The following is a 20,072-nucleotide window of genomic DNA, read 5'->3' as shown; positions in this document are numbered from 1 at the left end:
TGGCTCTCCTGCCTCCTGCACTATGGGGGAGACTGCTTCAGGTTGGGAGACTGAAGGAGACAATAAAGACTTTGGACTTTATTCCTGACTATTCTTGCAGTGATTATTCTGCTGAAACCAAGACTGGTCCCAAGGCCCTCCAGAAAGCTAGCCTGCACATTACAGGATGCAGATGGCATTTTCTGTCCAAAGTTTATTGGGATTGCTTTGGATCACTAAACCACTAAAGAAGAATCAAGTTTTTCATAATTGATCATCACACATTCTTGCTGTTTTTGTGTAAAATGTATTCCTGGTTCTGCTTGTTTCACCCAGTATCAGTTCATGTAAATCTTTTTTCAAGGCCTTTCTAAAAGCAGCTTATTCATCATTTTTTATAGAATAATAATATTGTGTTATCTTCATATGCCACAACTTGTTCAGCCATTCCCCAATTGATGGTCATCTACTTATTTTCCAAATCTTTGCTACTACAAAGAGAGAGTTGCTACAATATTTTTGGATCCTTTTCCCTCCTTTATGATTTCCTTGGGATACAGATCAATAATAGCAGTGTTGAGTCAGATGCCCGTTGGGCATCGTTCCAGGTTGCGCTTTAGAATGGTTGGATCATTTCACAACTCCATCAACAATACATTAGTATCCCAGTTTTCCCACATCCCCTTCAACATTTAAGGAAAAGATGTAGTTTTGTATACATATGTAGGTATATACATATATACATACACACATTCACATAGGCTTTCGTGAAATGAAATTCATTGTCTCCTTTTGAAACTTCTTGTGTACTGCTTTTTACATCGTAATGTTTATTTTTTCTGTTTGTTTTCTTTTTCTATTTGGTTTCTAAGTTTTAACTTATTTTTTTAAAAGGGAGGGAAGAAAAACCAAGCAATAATTATTAGGCCTTTATCTCATAAGTCCCAGATAGGTCATACAAGTACAGAAAATGTCATCCTTTTTTAAAACCAAAGTTAAATAAGATCAGCATAAGTAAATGAGACCAACTCTAAAAGATGGTTTATGACTGAATTGTTGCTAAGACTGAGTGTCTCCTAAATCTAGTCATAAGATTAGAATCTCTTTTGAAACCCACCAAAACACCCCAGGTTGACAAACATAAAATAAGTTATCATCTATCCACTTTCCAATTGTGACATGTATATCATTTTATCATAACGGAATGATGATGTAAGTGAAGTCTGGAGAATGGAAAGTAAAGAATTTATCATCTCCTCTCACCCCCTGTCCATGATGGGGGAGAGAAGGGGATACAGAGATCTGATCCACTAGCAGAACTATTCTGATGACCTTGGCAGTCTATAGTAATTAAAGTTCCTTCAAGTAATTAAAGTTTAAGAACATTGCCTCTTAAGAGGCAATTTGTATTATCCATTCTCTGAGATCACTAAGATCCAAAGAAACCTAGATGACCTTTGATGTCATTTCTAATTATTAAGAGTTTAGAATTCTCTTATTTGGTTTTCCAAATAGATTTTCCTACTTGGAAGAGAATGCATGACAAGCATTCTGGTCTTCTTATTGTAAATAGGAAGAAAGGAATAGAATAAGCATTTATTAAGTACTATGTGCCAATGATTAGAGTATATTCAAAGAGGAACTGCACTCCATATTTGGGATATTCAACTCTCACTTGTGACTCCAAGAAGTTGTAGCATGTGCAGCATTCACACTTCAGTAGAGTCATCTTATGAAACAGACTAAGCCAGGTTGAAAGTAACTGGTCAGTGAGTTGGAAAACCCCAAACACGTGAAGACTTCTCCCAGTGGAATGGACAAATAAAAATATTTTGTTCCAATGGCCATGAAGGTGTTTGGTTCGATATTGAAGATGCCACGTTCATTCACTACATCCCAAGCCATCACCAGCTGCTCTAATTTTTGTCCTGCCACTGGACTTCAATACCTGGAAGAGAGTGTTGCTGTTGATCGGGCAACTCTGTCTCATTTAAATCCACTTGACTCAAGACATCAATCATGCTGTGATGGCATCTGTCCTTTTAGAAAATAAAGGATAAACTACAAGAACCCTAAGTAGTTGTTTAATCTCTCTATGCAAACCAGAACTGTATTTTAATGATCACCTTTAAATTAGTTATTGATAATTTTTCTCACTTCTTCTTCAAAGTACTTCTCAGTACTTCTTCCTACAAATGATCTTAACTTTACAGAATAAATGTGACACTGAAAATGGGCTACCAAAATTTTTTATTACCAAGTTCAATCAATGTGTTATTCTATATAGAAGAAAAAAGGTTGACTTCTATCAAGAAATAAACACACACATACAAAACTAAAAAAAAAAAATTAATTGTATCTTTCTTGAAAAGAAATGTATGGATTTTATTTTTGAAAAAAAAATTCAAGGCATTACAAAAATACCAATGCCCAGTTACTTGGGTTATTTTTACATTGGGTCCAGAGAATTAAAAGTCTGAAGAAAAAATAGTAGCAAGGACACAATCAAATAGCCTGATTTCTAATGTTGTGATGGAAAAAATATTGAAAGAATAGACAGGATGTGAAAGTGATAAAGATGATGTGGGGTGCAGAATGTTGGGCCAGTCATTAACTTATGCTATCCAAGTTAAATATTCACATGCAAAAAAAAAATTTTTGCCCCAAGGCAAGATGACTACCAGAAGATTTCAAGTCAACAGATTAGAGCACTTCTTGAGTGAATAATAATTCTTTGCAAACTTGGAAAGAACTGAGCCAACACAGTTGGCTACAGTGGAGCAGAAAAAGAGTGGGCAGCTTTCAGAGATTTGATATTCCACATTGCATTTATTCATCTGGGCCAGAACACTTGCAAAACAACAAGATTTATTTGACAAAAATTATGGGAAATTCAGAACTGCTACATGAAAAATGAGAACTCCACAAGGTTTGCCAGAATAATAAATTTATCCATCTCTAAGAAGGAGTGTTTAACTCCATCAAAAGTAAAGTGCAAGCAAAATGTATAGAAATGCAAGATTCTCACCCCAGTAAGAAGGCAGATGAAATTCAGATTTATGCTGATAGTAACCGTTCAAAGTGTTTTTATGATAACCTAAAGGCAATTTATGGGCCAAAGACCTTTGATGCATTTTAATTACTTAATCCTGATGGAGCCACATTAATTAATAATAAAGACAATCTTGGAGAGCTGGGTTAAACCCTTCATAGTGTTCTCAGAGATCATCATCAATCAATGCTGAAGCCATTGATAACATACTTCAAATTAAAGTCAATCCCTCTCTAGCCAAATTTCTAACCAAAAAAGAAAAAATTAATTAATCCTTGACTGCCTTCAAGGAGCTCATATTCTACTAAGGGGAAATCACATGGATACATGATTAATAAATACAAGTATAGGATGTAATTTATCCCAAGTGACACTACCTTTATGTCACCAGTCAACATTTGAAGATCATCCCCGGGTATACACTGGTTTTCTCAAGGACATCTGTATTTCCCTTGCCCATTAGAAGATGTTCACTGACAAATTCCTAGCTTAAAAACTCAGACAATTCCCCCATTCCACTGCCCAGGCATTGCACCACTTGTGGTATCTTGAGTGCACTTCTCCTGGCAAGTAATATTGAGCTGGAGATTGGGGGAAAAATGGAATATCACTGGAATTATGGAGGTCTTGATATGGCTCTAACTTCTCCTAAGAGATTTTTCTTTAATCAAACCACCATTATATTTATGGTGCACAGGCTTTCCATATTGTGACCATGCAGATTTTATTGAGCATAGTAGAATAATGGTGTGAAGAAGCTATTTTCTCCTTCATTGCCCAACTTTCTCTCTACTAGTAAGTCATGGAAAAGAATAAAGGCATTTGTGCTCAGAATGGCTTTAAAAACAATGGAAAGAAATGGGTAAGATATTGGGGGAGCATTCGGGAAGGGAGGGTTGGAATTGTCTCTTACCCCTGCTCATTACACCTTAGGTTTCATGACAGCAGAAAGCAATTTACCTCAATACCCCTAAGTCTATCTAATTTACAACCAATGTGATCTTCAAATCCATAAACTTAGAGTTACAAAAGACTTTAGAGGGTTTCTCATCCACCTCCCTCATTTTATAGATAGGAAATAACTATGTTGTTCAATTGCTTTAGTTATATATGATTCTTTGTAACCCCAGTTGGGAATTTTTTGGCAGAGATATTGGAGTGATTTGCTATTTCCTTCTCCAGCTCATTTCTCATATGAGGAAACCTAGGCAAAAGGGGTTAAGTGACTTTCCTGGGCTCACATAGCTAGTAAGTATCTAAGGCAGGATTTGAAGATCACATTGGTTGTAAATTAGATTCAAGTCTAAGTCCTTGGAACCCCACACCCTTTCCAAAGCATCATACTGATCCTTTATATTCTTTTCTAATAATATTTCTTTTTCAGGTAAATCATCATATCCATAACAACACATAGAAACTACAGTTTCTTAGATGTCTTTCAATTTTGCTTTCTTATCTTTTTCATTTTCTTTTCACTATACAGACTTTATCTATCTTTCCATAATGTACTTTTTAGTACAAGGTTTGTAAAGGATAGTATAAAAGTGAAATTGGATTCAGAATACCTGGGCTTAAATCCCATCTATGTTACTACCTGAATGATTTTGGGCAAGTCATTTAATTTCAAGTTGTTTTGTCATCTATAAAATGAGAGAGTTTGTAGTAGATGGCCCCTAAGGTCTCTTCTAGTCCTAAATCTTTCAACCTATTATCCCACAATAATACCCAGATACATTCCTGCGTATGCAGTATACTCCTCTTTTATTATGTTCTTAATTTAATATTGTTGAAATGCCTGGTGATAACATATTGAAACACTGACTCATTGCCTAACTACATAGAGTACATCTGTTGGGGAATTAATTGTAGGTTATCCTATCAGGAAAGTATGTGAGCCAAGGGAGAAAATAATACTCATGAGTTCATATATTTCTGTTCCATTGTTCTCCCACTCTCAGAAGAGCTTGTTCTGTTTAATTTTAGAATCTCCCAATTGTAATAGACCTTCAGAGGTCACTGTTTTCAAATCATCCATCACTGACAAATGAAAATCAATCCTGATCTTAAAGAATTCCAGAGAAGGAGATTTCACAATCTTCCACAATAATTCATGGCTGTAATTAACAATTTTGTATGTCAGGAAATTTTTGATTCTAAACCAAAGCCATTATATCCTTCTGTCCTAACTTTGAGACTAACTCTTCTTTCTACAAGATTATCTTAACACATTTCCTTTTCTTTTTGATTAAAGCTTTTTATTTTCAAAACATGTGCATAGATAATTTTCAATATTCACTTTTGCAAAATCTTGCGTTCCAATTTTTTCCTTCCCTTCCCTCCACCTCCTCCCCTAGACAGCAACTAGTCCAGTATATTAGACATGTTCAGTTCTTCTATACATATTTCCACAATTATTATGGTGCATAAGAAAAATCAAATCAAAAAGGGAAAAAATAAGAAAAAAAAAAAATGCAAGCAAGCAACAATAAAAAAAGGTGAAAATACTATGTTGTGATCCACACTCAATCCCTATAGCCCTCTCTTTGGAACACATTTTTCTAAAGAACTTTGGACTCAGGGCCATAAAGCTTGTGTTCAAGCCTGCCATGTGATTTTGGTCAAGTCATTTAGCCTCTCTTAGCCCCAGTTTTCCCATCTATAAATTGAGAATAATAGTATGGGCTTATTGTGAGAATCAAGTCCATAAGAATTATGTTATTGTGTATTATGTACATTAAGCTACTCTCAACTCCTTCTATTATTATTCTTTTATATTCTTATGTTTAGAAATTCTGTCCAAGTTTCTAACTCATTCTTTAGCTAGAAATATAACAAACATCTTTCCACAATGAGAACATTAATTTTTATACAGTAATATTTATTAACAACCACTATTTCCTTAGCATTGTGGGAGCAGGAAATTACCATCTATTTGGTGAAGACAATCATTGATGAAACACTTAAGTTAATGAAGATAGCCAAATGTCATGATTAGCTGCCAAAATGAATTGGTATTAATAGTCCATGAGTAGTGAGTGTTTTTTAGAATGTTTTTTCCTACCTCTCCCTTTTTTTTGAGTATCTGGAGGAAATAAAATGTCTATATCCCAAGCTTTGTAGGATGATGAATGAATGGAAAGAAGAAAAGGGAGTATGGAAATAGGAAGTTGTAGTGTTCTGGTTGGTTTTCTGGAGGTCTTGGGACCAGCCTTCGTTTCAGCTTAATAATCACCACGAGAATAGCCAGGGATGAAGTCCAAATTCTTTATTGTCTCCCTGGGATTCGGCTAGCTTTCTGAAGGCCCTTCTGGCTGGCCTTGGGCTCAATGGGGGAAGAAGGAGGACAGGCCAGCCACCACAGTGGTTTGAGATGGAGTGAATGAATCTGGCTGAGTTTGTCCCAGTTTATATGCTCTTTTATAATTACATTATCATAGGTGGGAATCTTGTAGAATAGGTGTCAATCTTGTAGAACTATGTTAAGTACTAAGTACATGTACTGAACTAGAGAACTATTAAGCACCATGCTAAAGTAGATAAATCATTGTCTTATCAATTCCACTGACTCAACACCTTGTAAGAATCCTTGTTTCAAGTACAGAGTTCTGGCCCATAACAGAAAGTAGACACACAAGTAGGGAAGGAGAAAATTACTCTGGAGAGATTATTTTTCCCTTTCTATTCTGTGGAAGAAGTAGTACAAAACGTCTTATTCTCACATTGAGAAATTATTGAACTTACTATAGACCTAGAAACATCCTGAAAAAAAGCTAAACTTTGGGGAAAAAAATTAAACACCATTGTTTCCTTTTCCCATCCCAACCTCTTCAACCAGCAGCACAGTCAAGACATGACATGAAGGCATTTACCATGAAAAGATCCCTTATGTTCTGTGATTCTGCAGGGACTCATGCAACTTGTGGACTTGTGACTTCTCACTCAAAGATTTCATTTTGTTTTCTCTTGTTAATAAAACATCTTTCTGCAATGTTATAAATCACATGTATGTCTAGTGCAGACTTCAGAAGGAAAATTTGTCTCCCCTCTATTGTGACCCTTAGGCTACTTCCTCAATCCATCTGTCTGTCTCTGTCTCTGTCTGTCAGTCTCTCTCTCTCTTCCACCCCCCTGTCATGTACACTATATGCAGCAATAAATTTCAATTTCAAGAAAGCCTATATGATAATAGAATACATTGTATTAAGAACTGTCCATCTTTTGCTTCCTTATGAGTTTTCTTGTCTCTGCTGTGTACTTTTTAATTTATTCTTTTTTCCCTTTTCTTCCCCATACACTTCCCCCAGGTAGGCTATAGTTAAATATGGATATATTTATGTCTGTACACACATATGTATGCAAACACATGTACATACATATTTATACATAGATATGTATAATTATACATTCTTATGCATCTATGTGAAGTTGTACCATGCTCATTTGTCCTCTATTCTTAGGTACAAATATTTTCATATTTTTCTAAATCCACAAACTCATCATTTCCTGTGTCACAGCAATATTCCAATTATCTAGAGGTTTATTATGCTATCTAATTGTTTTGATGAGTCTAAAACAATATTGACTGACATATAATGTAGATTTCTCTCATGTGAAATATTTTTTAACTTTGACCCTTACTTTTTTGCTAATAAATTCTATTTCTGATCATTATTATTGTTTGTGTATATGTCTTGTTTGCTATCCCTACTAACTCTTCTACTTTACTTCTATCCACTAGCTTGTTTTGATATTACTTAACTTCCACCACCACCTGCAAGGATACTTCTCTTATCCTCTTTCTCACTCTTTCCCTCCCTTTTTATCTCATTCCTATTAATCTACATACCTTTCTATACCCTATCTTATCCTATTCCCTCTCCTTCTTATTGCTATGTAAATTTTGGAGAGTTTTCTACCCTTCTTAGATATATATGTCCCTCTTTAATCCATTCTTTAGTGGAGGATTGCAGAACTATCAGCCCTCTTCCCCTAATTCCTCTGTGTCAGTTCTTGTTCTCACACTTCATTTGTACAACCTAATTAACTCTTTTTTACCTTTTCCTACACAGTTTTACTTTTTAGAATCACAATTTACTCAGCTCTGTCCCAATCCTTCTTTTGGACTACCTAATTACTGATTTAAAAAATCTTTTCGACATATAGTTTACGTTTCCATGTAAAAAACAGTTTATCCTTATTGAGTCTCTTGAAATTAGTCTTTGATGTTTACCTTATATTGCTCTGGAATCTTATATATCAAATTTCCTATTAAGTTCACTATATTTTTTTACAACAAAATTCTTGAAGTCTGGACATTTGATGAATGTCCCTTTTCCCCCCTCAACATTGTGCTTGATTTTGCTGGTATGATATTTTTGTCAGCAACCCTAGTTTTTTTATTTTTGATATATAGTATTCCAAGACTTGTAGTCTTTTATTGTAACTACCAATAGGTATTATTGATTTTAATTGTGACTCTGTCATATTGTTTTTTTGTTGTTGCTTGTAAATTTTTTTATTTGATTTGAGGGTTTCAGAATTTAACAACAATATAGGTTTCCTCAGAGGATTTCTTTCAAGTGGTGAATTAGTGGAATTTTTCTGTTTCTACCTTCTCCTCTTGTTTTAACACTTCAGGAAAATATTCTTTAATTATTTCTTGTGTTATTAAGATTTTTTTTATAGTCATAGCTTTTAGGTAGTCCAATTATTCTTATGTTTTCTTTTCTGGATCTATTTTCCAGATTTTTTCTTCTGAGATGTCTCACATTCTCTTCTAATTTTTTATTCTTTATATACATATATATTTCTTGCCCTCTTATACCTACTGGCTTCCTGTTCCTGTTCCCCACTTCTAATTTTTGAAGAGATATTTTCTTCCTTAAAGACTCTGGACTTCCTTTTCAAGTTGGTTGACTTCCTTTCATAATCTTATTTTTCTTGGATTGTTTTTTTTTTTTTTTTAATACTTTCTTCAATCTCTTTCATTTAATTTTTAAAAGTATTTTATTTTAAGTTCTATGAATCCTTTCTGGGCAAGTAATTAATGTTACTCTTTGTGGTAGGAGAAACATTTTTTTTTGTATCCTTCTCTGAAGATGAACTCTCTGGGCTTCCCTATTTTATGGTTGAGTACTTTCTCCTTTGCTTGATTTTTTTTTTTAATCAGCGTTTGTTAGTGTAATTATCTCTAGTCCTGTTGTGAGAGGATGGTGCCTCTGACCTTAGGTCCTCCCTTCAATTCTTCCTTTTGGCCTGGAATCCAGGCTACTTCTATTAAGTGCCTGTGGCACCAGTGTTCCTTCCCCACTGCTTCTGCACTCACCTAGAGGATGCTGGTTCCTTCTCCTACTCAGTAGCACAGCTAGGCCTGACATTCCTTATTAGCAGAAGTTCACTCAATTTCCCCCAGTTCAGACTTACGCTCCTCATACTGTCCAGGTAGTGAAAATTTCTGAGGTTGGGCTGAGTCTACTCTCAACTAAGCCCAGGGCTTGAACCTTGCTGTTTCAGTGGAACTAATCTGGAAATGTTTACACTTCACAAGTGCCAAACCTCAATCTTGTTATCTTTGCTCAGATCTTCTCTGATTGTCCTAGGAGGATCACTGTTCTGCTTTAACTCCCATTTTTCTTTTAATCATTCTATATTCACCATGAGGTCCAGTTTTATCTTTTTTGTGGGGGAAATCTGAAGAGCTTAGAATTTTTTTGACTTATTTTTGACTTTTGACTCTGCCATCTTCCCAGAATCTCTTGTTTTCTCTTTCTGTTGCTCTTTCATGTTACCTGAGGTCCTTTCCATATCCACCGATGGTCATGGCATTTGTACTGAAAAAGTTGCCTCTACTGTCAAATTGGGCCATTCTACAGCTATATAAAATTAGCTCCTCATAGAACAACAGGTTTCTGTTGGAGAACTTTTCTGCTCTTGGCAGCAGTTTCAGTACAGGGAAACATGTAATCTTTCTTTTGCCACCTACTCTTTTCTTATAACAGATAATAATGCATAGAGTTATGGCTTTCCTTTCACACATCTCTAAGGTCTTTCCTTTTACTTCCATGCAGAAAAGCTGTAAAATACTTTTGCTATGTTGTGGTTCATTCTTTTGAATGGACCTTTTTCTCTACCTCATTCAGGAATGGACTATCTGGAGAAATATTATTGATGAGTGTCCAAATTCTCATCTCTGCCAGTTCAATAATAATTAAGCAATATGTATTTATCCAATAATCATAAAACAATTCTATGATTCAGAATTCTCCAGTCATTAAATCAAAAACTCTCCCAGTCATATGTACCTAGGTAGCTAAACATAAAACTGAAATATTTTCCCATCATAAGTGCATTATGTCACTTAAAATCTCACATTTGCCAGTTTCAAAACCCAAGATAGAAAGATACAAGAAATACCCCTTTATGCTTTCAATGAGGTTAATAAGATCACAGACTATCTAGATCTAAGGGCCCTTGTATGACATTTAATTCAAGCCATTCATTTTATAGAAATTAAACCCAGAGAGACAATTTACCAGAGGCCATAGGAAATGGCAGAGCCCAGGTCTTCTGACTGCATATTTAGCCCTTATCCACTGTCACATAAATGAATCTCATTAGCAGTAATAGCAGGAGAAGGTAGCATGAGATTTTTGGGTGGACCAAGGAATAGAAAGAAAATACTCTAAAGTGTAACTGAGCCCTTTGTTTCTGACATAAAGCTTTAGCAGAATAAAGGAATTTAGAAGACCACTTTCCCCATTCCCATTAATATATCATGGTCCTGTTCCCTATAACAGAGAGAGAAACAGAGACAGACAGAGACAGAGAAGGGGTGATGATTTTTTGGGGGGGTGATGATTTTTTATCATGTTAATATAGTCATTTTTTCTGCTTTGCAAACAGAGGCCTTCAAATGTTTGGAGCTAACTTAGTCTATCACTAGGTATCTGCCTCTCTGTGGTTTTATTGTTTCTGTTCTTATTCTCTAACATTCTAAGGTCACTTTAAATTTTAATCTGATCTTTCAAAGCACTTAGACTTGCTAATTTAATAAGTATACTCCCCCTTTAGTTTAGAATTCAAGTAATTGTTGAGTGTTACTTTTTTTAAAAGCTGGGCTCAAAACTGCAAAACATCCCAATTTCATTCCCCATTTAAATTAAATCCATTGGTAACCACCATCTAGCTACAATCCTCTAGTCACCTTTGCCCCAATCTAATATTTGTATGATCTGAATCATATCTTTCCACTTTATTGATGAATCTGCCTTGCATGAAGACAAGTTACATCTATCAATCTTTCTTAATGTACCTGCACCTATCTCTGTAATGGATTAAAATAGCCTGACAAGGCTTGTTCTTCATAAATTCTCCTAGGAGTTACCAATGCCCTCTACTCTTCAAGGTGTTTGAAATTTGATTTTTATATTACTTTTCCACTAGTTCTTATAGCATTCAAGTCATACTTAGAAGTTTGTAGTTTCTATGTTGCTTTTTTTTAAACTTCAGTATGACTTTGTGTTTGTCAAAGAACTATCTTTAGAAACACCACAGGGAAAAATGTTCCCAACAAATTCCCCCCAAACCTGCCAATTCTTTTATTACTCTGTAAATATCCAGGCAGCACATGAGTTGCCAATTTGGTGTACATTACTCTTGATCCATAACCATACCATTTAAACAAATATTTAAATGGTGTCTTTCATGACACTTTTGACTTACAAAAATTTTTTGCATGCACTTCATCACAGGTAATATATCATGACAGTTTAATATGTACCATATATCTGGTTATATAAAATGTTGGGTTTTTTTTTTAAATTGGGGGCGGGGAGGTGGGTTGGAGGTAATCAGAGTTAAGTGTCTTGCCCAAGGTCACACAGCTAGTAAGTATCTGAGGCCAGATTTGAACTCAGGCCCTTCTGTCTTCAGAAACAGTGCCTTATCCACTGCACCATCTTGCTACCCCCAAACATTGTGTTAAAGGTTCATCTTTTTAATTTTATGTTTTGAAAATAAGTTTTGTGGCAACTTCTGTGTAATGTTTTGTTGGTTTTCTCGAGGTCTTGGAGCAGCCTTCTTTTCAGTAAAGTAAATCACCACGAGAATAGCCAAGTGTTAAAGTCCAAATCCTTTATTTTCTCCTTCATAGTCTAGTTTCCTTGCCTGGGGCCCAGGCTAGCTTTCTTGAAAGTCTTTCAGCCCAGCCTTGGTCTCAGTGGGGAAGTGCAGGAGGATAGGCCAGCCACCACAAGGCTGATGAAGATGGAATGAATCTCTCTGAGTCGGAGGGCTTGTACTTCATCCTCCAGCCACTACAAAGGTGGACGATAAAATGAATCTGTCTCTCAGTTCCTTTTCTGAGTCTGTCTCTGGCTCAGATGGACCTTGGTCTCAATGGAGAAATGAAGGAGGACAGGCCTGCCACCTGATATGAAGTGACTGAATTTGGCTCTCACCCTGGCTAAGTTTGTCCCAGCTTATATGCTCTACACTGAGTATATACCAATCATTATATCACTAGGAAACCATTATTTGTTGTAAGTTTAAATCAATCATACTGAACTTTGAGAACTATTAATCACCATGCTAAACTATTTCTTATCCATTCCACTGAATTAGCACCTTGTAAGAATTCTTGTTTTAAATACAGAGTTCTGGCACATAACACTTCTGCATTTTCCTCATTATCAGATATTATCCCTCACTAAACAAGTTCTCCTTTGTAAGGAAGAAAACAGGTTTGCAAAACCAACCTACGATGACTGCATCTGATAATGTATATTATATTGTACACCAATGATCCCTCTTTACCAAAAAGAAGTGATTTGGCAATTATTTAGTATTCAAGTTCACTTAAACACACACACACATACACGCACACACACACACACATGTTATCTCCCAATGGAGACATATATTTGCTTCATTTGGTAGCTCTTTCACTTACTGTATTTGGTAAGAGACCATTTAGGAAAGGTCAACAGGAGTAGAGGCATCTACGCCATAATAAGGCAGCTCCTACTGTCCTTTCCTCCCAGTGATAAGTTTCTTCCCAGAACCTTCATTTGAGGAAATGCCCCAGTCAGTGATGTTTGCTTCTCTCCAGACTCTATTCCTGCATCTTCAGACTTCTACATCTTTCCTCCCTTTTTACCCCACTCCTTTTAGCTTTTTTATGTATTCTATATTCTCTGTTCCAATATTCCTTGATGGTAGGTACTTTCTCTTCCTTGTATTTGTATTCTCATCACTTTGCATAGTGCTTGGTATATACAATAGTAAACACTTAATAAATGATTTAAAATAATTAACAGAATAACTATTATATTGTGTTTTAAGGTTGGCAAAGTGCTTTGCAAATATTTTTCCCTCTATGGCTAATTTCTTTTGAGTGATTTTTATATCCCGTCAAGAAGCAATCTTGGGGCTTGATGAATTCAGCTTCACTTCATGCTAATACTTAACAAATTGTTGAAAAAAGTTAATTTCTTAGACTCTTGTAGGTCTTCACACATATATGAGAAATTATTTGATTAAAATTTTTAAGATTTCATTTTGTTCTACTATCTACTATCTAAATAAAACAAGATCCCACTTTGTCTATTGCTTCTTATAATAAGCAATAGACAAAGTGGGATCTTATTTTATCTATACCCTTTGATCAATATCTTGTTATAAAGATATGAAATACTACAGAAAAGCATCTGTGAAAGGTTTTTCTTTTCCAGAACATGATCAATGCATTTACTTTGTAAAATTTTTCTTTTGTTTTATTTTACTTTTAAAAATTATCATTTATTTTCTTTCTCCTGCCATTGAAAAGAAAAACAAAACCCTGGTAACCTAAGCATTATCAAGCAAAACAAATTCTTGCATCAGCCAAATCCAGAACTGTGTCTGTATCTTGGGGCCATAAATTCTCCAGCAGAAAGTGAGAAGCATATTTCATCATGAGGTCTTGATTAGTCATTGTATTGCACTGATAAGATTTCTTGAATCTCTCAGGACTGTCTTTAACAATATTGGTGAAATTGTTCTCTTAGTTCTTCACTTTTGCTAAAGTAATAATATAAATTCTGTCAAGTTAATTTTCTACTACATTTATATTTAATAATTCATTCAGCCATTCCTTATCTAATAGGTACTTCATAAATCTGGAAATAGACAAGCCATCATAATCTAGGGAAGAGTGTTGAGAACTTGAACTACAGTGGACCTTGTGACATAAGGTTCTCAGCTTTACCTCTTATCATAGCTTATCCTCTTTGAGCCTCACTTTTCTCAACTGCAAAATTGTGGCTACAACTTGCAACATCTATATCATAAATAGTAGGGGAAAAGGATAGTCATATCTGTTTCTTAAGGGGATTATTTCCTGTGTCCTTTGTGGGCATGAAACCAACTCTGCTAATTTTTAAAATTCATCTTTCAGAGTAAAACTTATGAACCATTCCTTTCTTTTAACTGTGACATTTTTTTATACACCAGAGGCAGCATGATAAAAAACATTGGATTTAAAGCTGAGGACCTGACTTTGAATTCCAGTCTTGCAATTTTACCATCATAACATTGGGCAAATCACTTAATCTCTCTCCATGATTCAGTTTCATCATCTTTCTAATGAAATAGTTGGATTACTTGAGTTCTAAGGGTCTACATATAAATGTATTTCATGATTTAGTCATGAATTCAATCAATTAATAAGCAATTATTAAACATTTCCTATATGCCAGGCTAAATATTGGGAACATCTCCAAAAAAAGCATTCTTTGCCCCCACTTCCCACTTAAGTGGCTTAAGGAATTTTCATTGTTTTTTTATTCTGTATCTTAATATAAAACAAAAAAATTCCACATGCAAGTAGACTAGAATAAGATGGTTATGTGAAAAGAATCTTTATTAGATACAGCTTGCTTTTAAAATATGTTAATGTTAGCTTGAAAGCTGTCCTACTCATGTTTCCTTATAAACTTTTCCATCTCTCCTATGTATTTTATTTTCTTGCCTCATTTTTGGCAATTCTAGCACTGATTCCCCTTTGCCCTTCAAATCCTCCCACATCATTGATAAATAACGTAATCATTGTTTCAAATAAGCATACATTTGCCAGGACTAATTCTGCATCTTGAATCCATCACTTCTCTATTAGGAGGAAGGTGGCATGATTCCTCATGACTTCTCAGGAGTTGTGTTTCGTCATTTCATTGATCAGCCTTTGTAAATCTTTCAAAGTTATTTTTATTTAGAATATTGTTATTACTATATTAATTATTCTCTTAGTTCTGTTCACTTTGCTATGTATTAATTCATATATGTCTTCTCAAATTTCTTAAACTACAATAACATTGTTATTATCATACTATAATTTGTTTAACCATTTGTCTATTAATGAGCAGTCCTTTTGTTTCCAGTTATTTGCTGCAACAAAAAGATCTACTATAATTTTACATATATGTGTATGTATATGTATGTATGTATATACATACACACATAACCTTTTCTTGCTTCTTTGTTCTCTCTGGGGTATAGGCCTAGATCCTGATCAAACAATTTGCATAGTTTAGTGACTTTGGAAGCATTAATACCAAATTGCTTTCCAGAAGCAATCATCAGTTGACATAGGAGCTTAAATTCTAATGGGAGACATTAAGTAACTTGTTCCATTCAGCTAACCCTGTGGTACAGGTAAGCCTCTTTGATTTGCCATTTATTTAAAAAGATGTATCTTTGCTTCATTTGGTATCTTCTTCACTCACTATATGTTTAGCTCTTTGGTCCTCAAAAAATAGGCCTTGGTTCTTGAATTTTTTGTTCATTCTTTTCTGTTTTAGATGGAAGGGAGTGAAGTCTCGGTCCTTGGTTGGGAGAGTGAACCATTGGAATCCAGGCTGAAAAGCAGACTGAATTTTGTAGCTAGAGTAGAACCAATGCCCAAGAAGCAAACGATGATCTTTGGGACCTTTGAGCCCAGTGGAAAGACTCATCTGACATTCATGCCACATCTGGTCATAAACTTAGTGGAACCAATGCTATATAGGAAGTTAGCTAATTTTTGTGACTATTCCATTACCAATATGCCCTCAGGCCATTAGTAAAATATCGTAATTTGTTCTTATTATTCTATGAAGTAAATATCTCTTTGGAAAAATAAATAATTTAATGGGGGGGAGGCAACATGAATATAAATATCTCTGTAAAGGTAGAAAATAACTTTAGAGAAGAAGGTACCAGCAGATGAAAATCCAGAAAAAGAACTCTTCCAGAAGGTGGTATTGCACTGACATTTGAATGTAACTAGGAATGCTATGATACAATGATGAGGAGACAGAGTATCTCAAGTATGGGGAACAGGTACTACAAAGACCCAGAGACAGGAGATAAAATATTGAATGTGACAATCAGCAACTCTTCTAATATGGCTGATTCATAGAGTGAGTAAATGAAAGTAATATTGAAGAAGACTTGACTGGTAAAAGGGGCCAGGCTATGAAGAATTCTGAATGTCAAATAGAGCCGTTTATATCTGATCCCAGGGTCTTGGGTGTTTACTGACCAGGCTTACAAAGTTAAATGTGTGTTTTAGTAAATATCACTTTGGAACCTTGTAATTGGCTGAGGGTTGAGCTGATGCACTGAGGTCCCAAGTACATGAGGCTAGATAGTAATTGGGCTATACTCTATTAATATACATGATTGGATAAAGAATGGTCCCTGCCCACTCTCCCTGTATAGTCCTGATGTGACGATTTTGGTGGGTGGAGGCAGAGAGAGAGAAAGGAAGAGAAGCTGGGGGAGATTGGGCTGGGTTCGAGACTCCGAGCTGCTGGTTGTGTGGCTGCTGGTCCAGCTAGCTTCTTGACTCAGCTGCACACATTGCTATCGCCGATTCTCTTCCACCTCCGATCCTTCTTCACTGAGAATAAAGACTGACGATTTTCCCCTAACCTGAATTCCTGTCTCGTGCTGATCTTAAAATACACGATCTTCACATTTGGCGCCCAACGGTGGGAACCAAGGACTGAAGAAGTCTCCGGTGACCAGGAACTTGGGTGAGTATTGTTAATAGACAAATAAGGAACTTATTTTCTTAAAAACTAAACCAGTAATCTTTTTTTTTTGACTAAAATGGGACAAATGCTAGCTAAAGACTCTCCATCCCCGCCCCCAACCCCACCCAAGAGTGGTGCTATGGAAAGCATGATTAAGCTGACAGAAATACATGGGTTACTTATAACTTGGGAACAGATAGCGAGATTTGTGGGTATATTAAACTGCATCTCCCCTTGGATCATAGAGGAGGAGCAGATCTCTCGAGATAACTGGTCCCGGGTTGGACAAGAGATGTCCATACATTTCAGAGAATATGGTCCTCATTCAGTTTCCATGGAGGCATTTTATTTATACAATGTATTTCAGTTAGCACTAAGAATCCCTAGAAGAAAGAAAATACCCATGGCTCCTTCCACTCCTCCTCAAATTAGCCATGATATTAAGGAGGAAGACAATGAAGAGATTCATGACCATATCCCCACAGGGCATGGAGACTTAAGTGAGCAAGGGTGTGGTGACCTTTCCCCTCCGGAGGCGGCTTCAGCCCCACCCCAGGAGCAAGTGATTGACTCTCCTCCACCAACTCCACCCTCCGGGATGGAGGGAGGAGGGGCAGTGGGGGGGGCAGTGACAGGACCAATCTTGAGTAGGCTTCAAGAGGGCCAAAGAAAAGGGTGTGGACATCCGGGAGCTTCAGGCACTTATCTGTCCTGTAATTTCCCAGTTTAATGCCTCAGGTCAACAAAGTCGAAGATACGCCCCTTTTAACGTAGAAATCATTAAAGATCTTAAAAAGGCCTGCACTAATTATGGGGCTACATCAGCTTATGTTAAGATGCTGTTACAGATAGGGGAGGGGGTGGGGGGGGTAAGAGGTGAAAAATTGGAACAAGAGGTTTGGCAATTGTTGATGCTGTAAAGTTACTCATGTATATATCCTGTAAATTAAAGGCTATTAAATTAAAAAAAAAAAAAAAAAAAAAAAAAGATGCTGTTACAGAATTTGGCTTTCGAAGTCTTGACTCCTGATGACTGGAAATCTATAGCAAGGGTATGCCTAGAACCTGGACAAAATTACATGTGGCTTTCTGAATATAGTGAGCTCTGTAGGATACAAGCCCAACAAAATAGTCAAAATGCTGTTCATGCTGCGATCACCTATGACCTACTACAAGGTATAGGTCCATATGCAGACGTCACAGCACAGGTTAATTATTCAGTAGCAGCATATGAGCAAATTGCTGCTAATGCTATCAAAGCGTGGGATTCGATTCACAATAAAAATGATAAAGGTGAGGCCTTCACAAAAATAATGCAAGGGCCAGATGAGCCCTTTGCTGACTTTGTGGGACGTTTGCAGACTGCTATCATAAGAACTAATGGGGAAAATCCATCAACAGATGTTTTAATAAGGCAACTTGCTAAGGAAAATGCTAATGAGGTGTGCAGAAGGATTATACTAGGACTGCACAAGGATGCTCCTTTAGAGGAGTTCATAAGATGCTGTGCCACAGTGGGTACAAATGCCTTTTATAGCCAGACTATGATTCAGACTTCCCAAGATCCCAACATGGGTAGACAGGGTCCCTTCCGGCAAGGGACTTTTAGAGAGACACGTCAATGCTTTCAGTGTGGTAAAGTAGGGCATCTGAAAGGTCAATGTTGGTATAGAGGCAGAGTGAGAAAACAGGGTGGGAGAACAAGACCCAGTATCCCATGTCCAAAATGCAACAGAGGCTTCCATTGGGCCTCAGAATGTAGACAGGTTCAGGGAAACGGGATGAGGGGCCCAGCCCCAGGGCCCCAGGCAAAAAACACTTGGGGCATGATGGCAGCCAATGGTGCACCCAGAGTGCCTAGACGGCCAATACCCCAATATGACCAATCAGCCAGGAAGCCATATGATGGCAGAAAGGGATTACACAATCAATCAGCCAGGAAGCAACCTGATGGAAGAAAGGGATTACAATTAGGGAGAATAGAGTTGTATGCAGCTGAGACAACTGAGATACCCCCTGGAGAGGTGAAATCTGTTCCTCTCCAGCCTATGGATCCCTTGCCTCCAGGCACAGTAGGCTTGACCATTTTACCTCCTGAGAGTACGTACAAAACAGTGTCCATCCACATACTGATGTGGGAAACTCTTCAGCCTGGACTTCCATCTCCTACTCAGTTGCCTAGAGAATGGCCTCTTTGGGTCATAGATATTAAGGATTGTTTCTATTCTATCCCTCTGGATAAGGAGGATATGAAAAGATTTGCCTTTTCAGTGCCCAGCGTTAACTTAGCTGAGCCTTATAAAAGATATGAATGGACAGTTTTGCCACAGGGAATGAAAAACAGTCCTACTATGTGTCAAATGTATGTTGCTGCTGCTCTTGCTCCAGTAAGAAAAGCATTCCCAAAAGTTATGCTATTAAATTACATGGATGACATATTGGGGTGTGCACCTGAGGAGCAAATGTTAGAAGCATGTCTACAAAAGACCATAGAAACACTAAGGAATTACAAATTATACATAGCACCAGAAAAAATTCAAAGACATGCTCCTTTTCAATATTTAGGATATGAAGTATACCCTAAGGTGCTTACAGTTCAAAAACTGTCCTTAAGAACAGAAAAGCTAAACACATTGAATGATTTTCAGAAATTGATAGGAGATATCCAATGGATGCGACCAGTGTTAGGTTTGACTACCTATCAGTTACAACCGTTGTATGACATTTTAAGGGGAGACAGTGCTTTAAATTCACCACACCAGCTTACAAAAGAAGCTCAAGAGGCTTTGAGAGAAGTTGAACTGGCTTTATCCAATGTGGTTGAAAGAGTCACTCAAAAACCCTTGAGATATGCAGTTTTTCACACAAGAGGCACCAGCAGTCCTTCATCAAGGACACAGTGTGATAGAGTGGGTGAACCTCCGGCACAATCAGATCAAAGCCTTACACCCTACCCAGTGCTTGTGGCTAGAATTTTATTAAAAGGCCAC

This window comes from Sarcophilus harrisii, chromosome 6 (assembly GCF_902635505.1).
Source record: "Sarcophilus harrisii chromosome 6, mSarHar1.11, whole genome shotgun sequence".
NCBI lineage: Eukaryota > Metazoa > Chordata > Mammalia > Dasyuromorphia > Dasyuridae > Sarcophilus > Sarcophilus harrisii.
The sequence above is the reverse complement of the archived record's forward strand: the minus strand, read 5'-3'. Positions refer to the sequence as shown.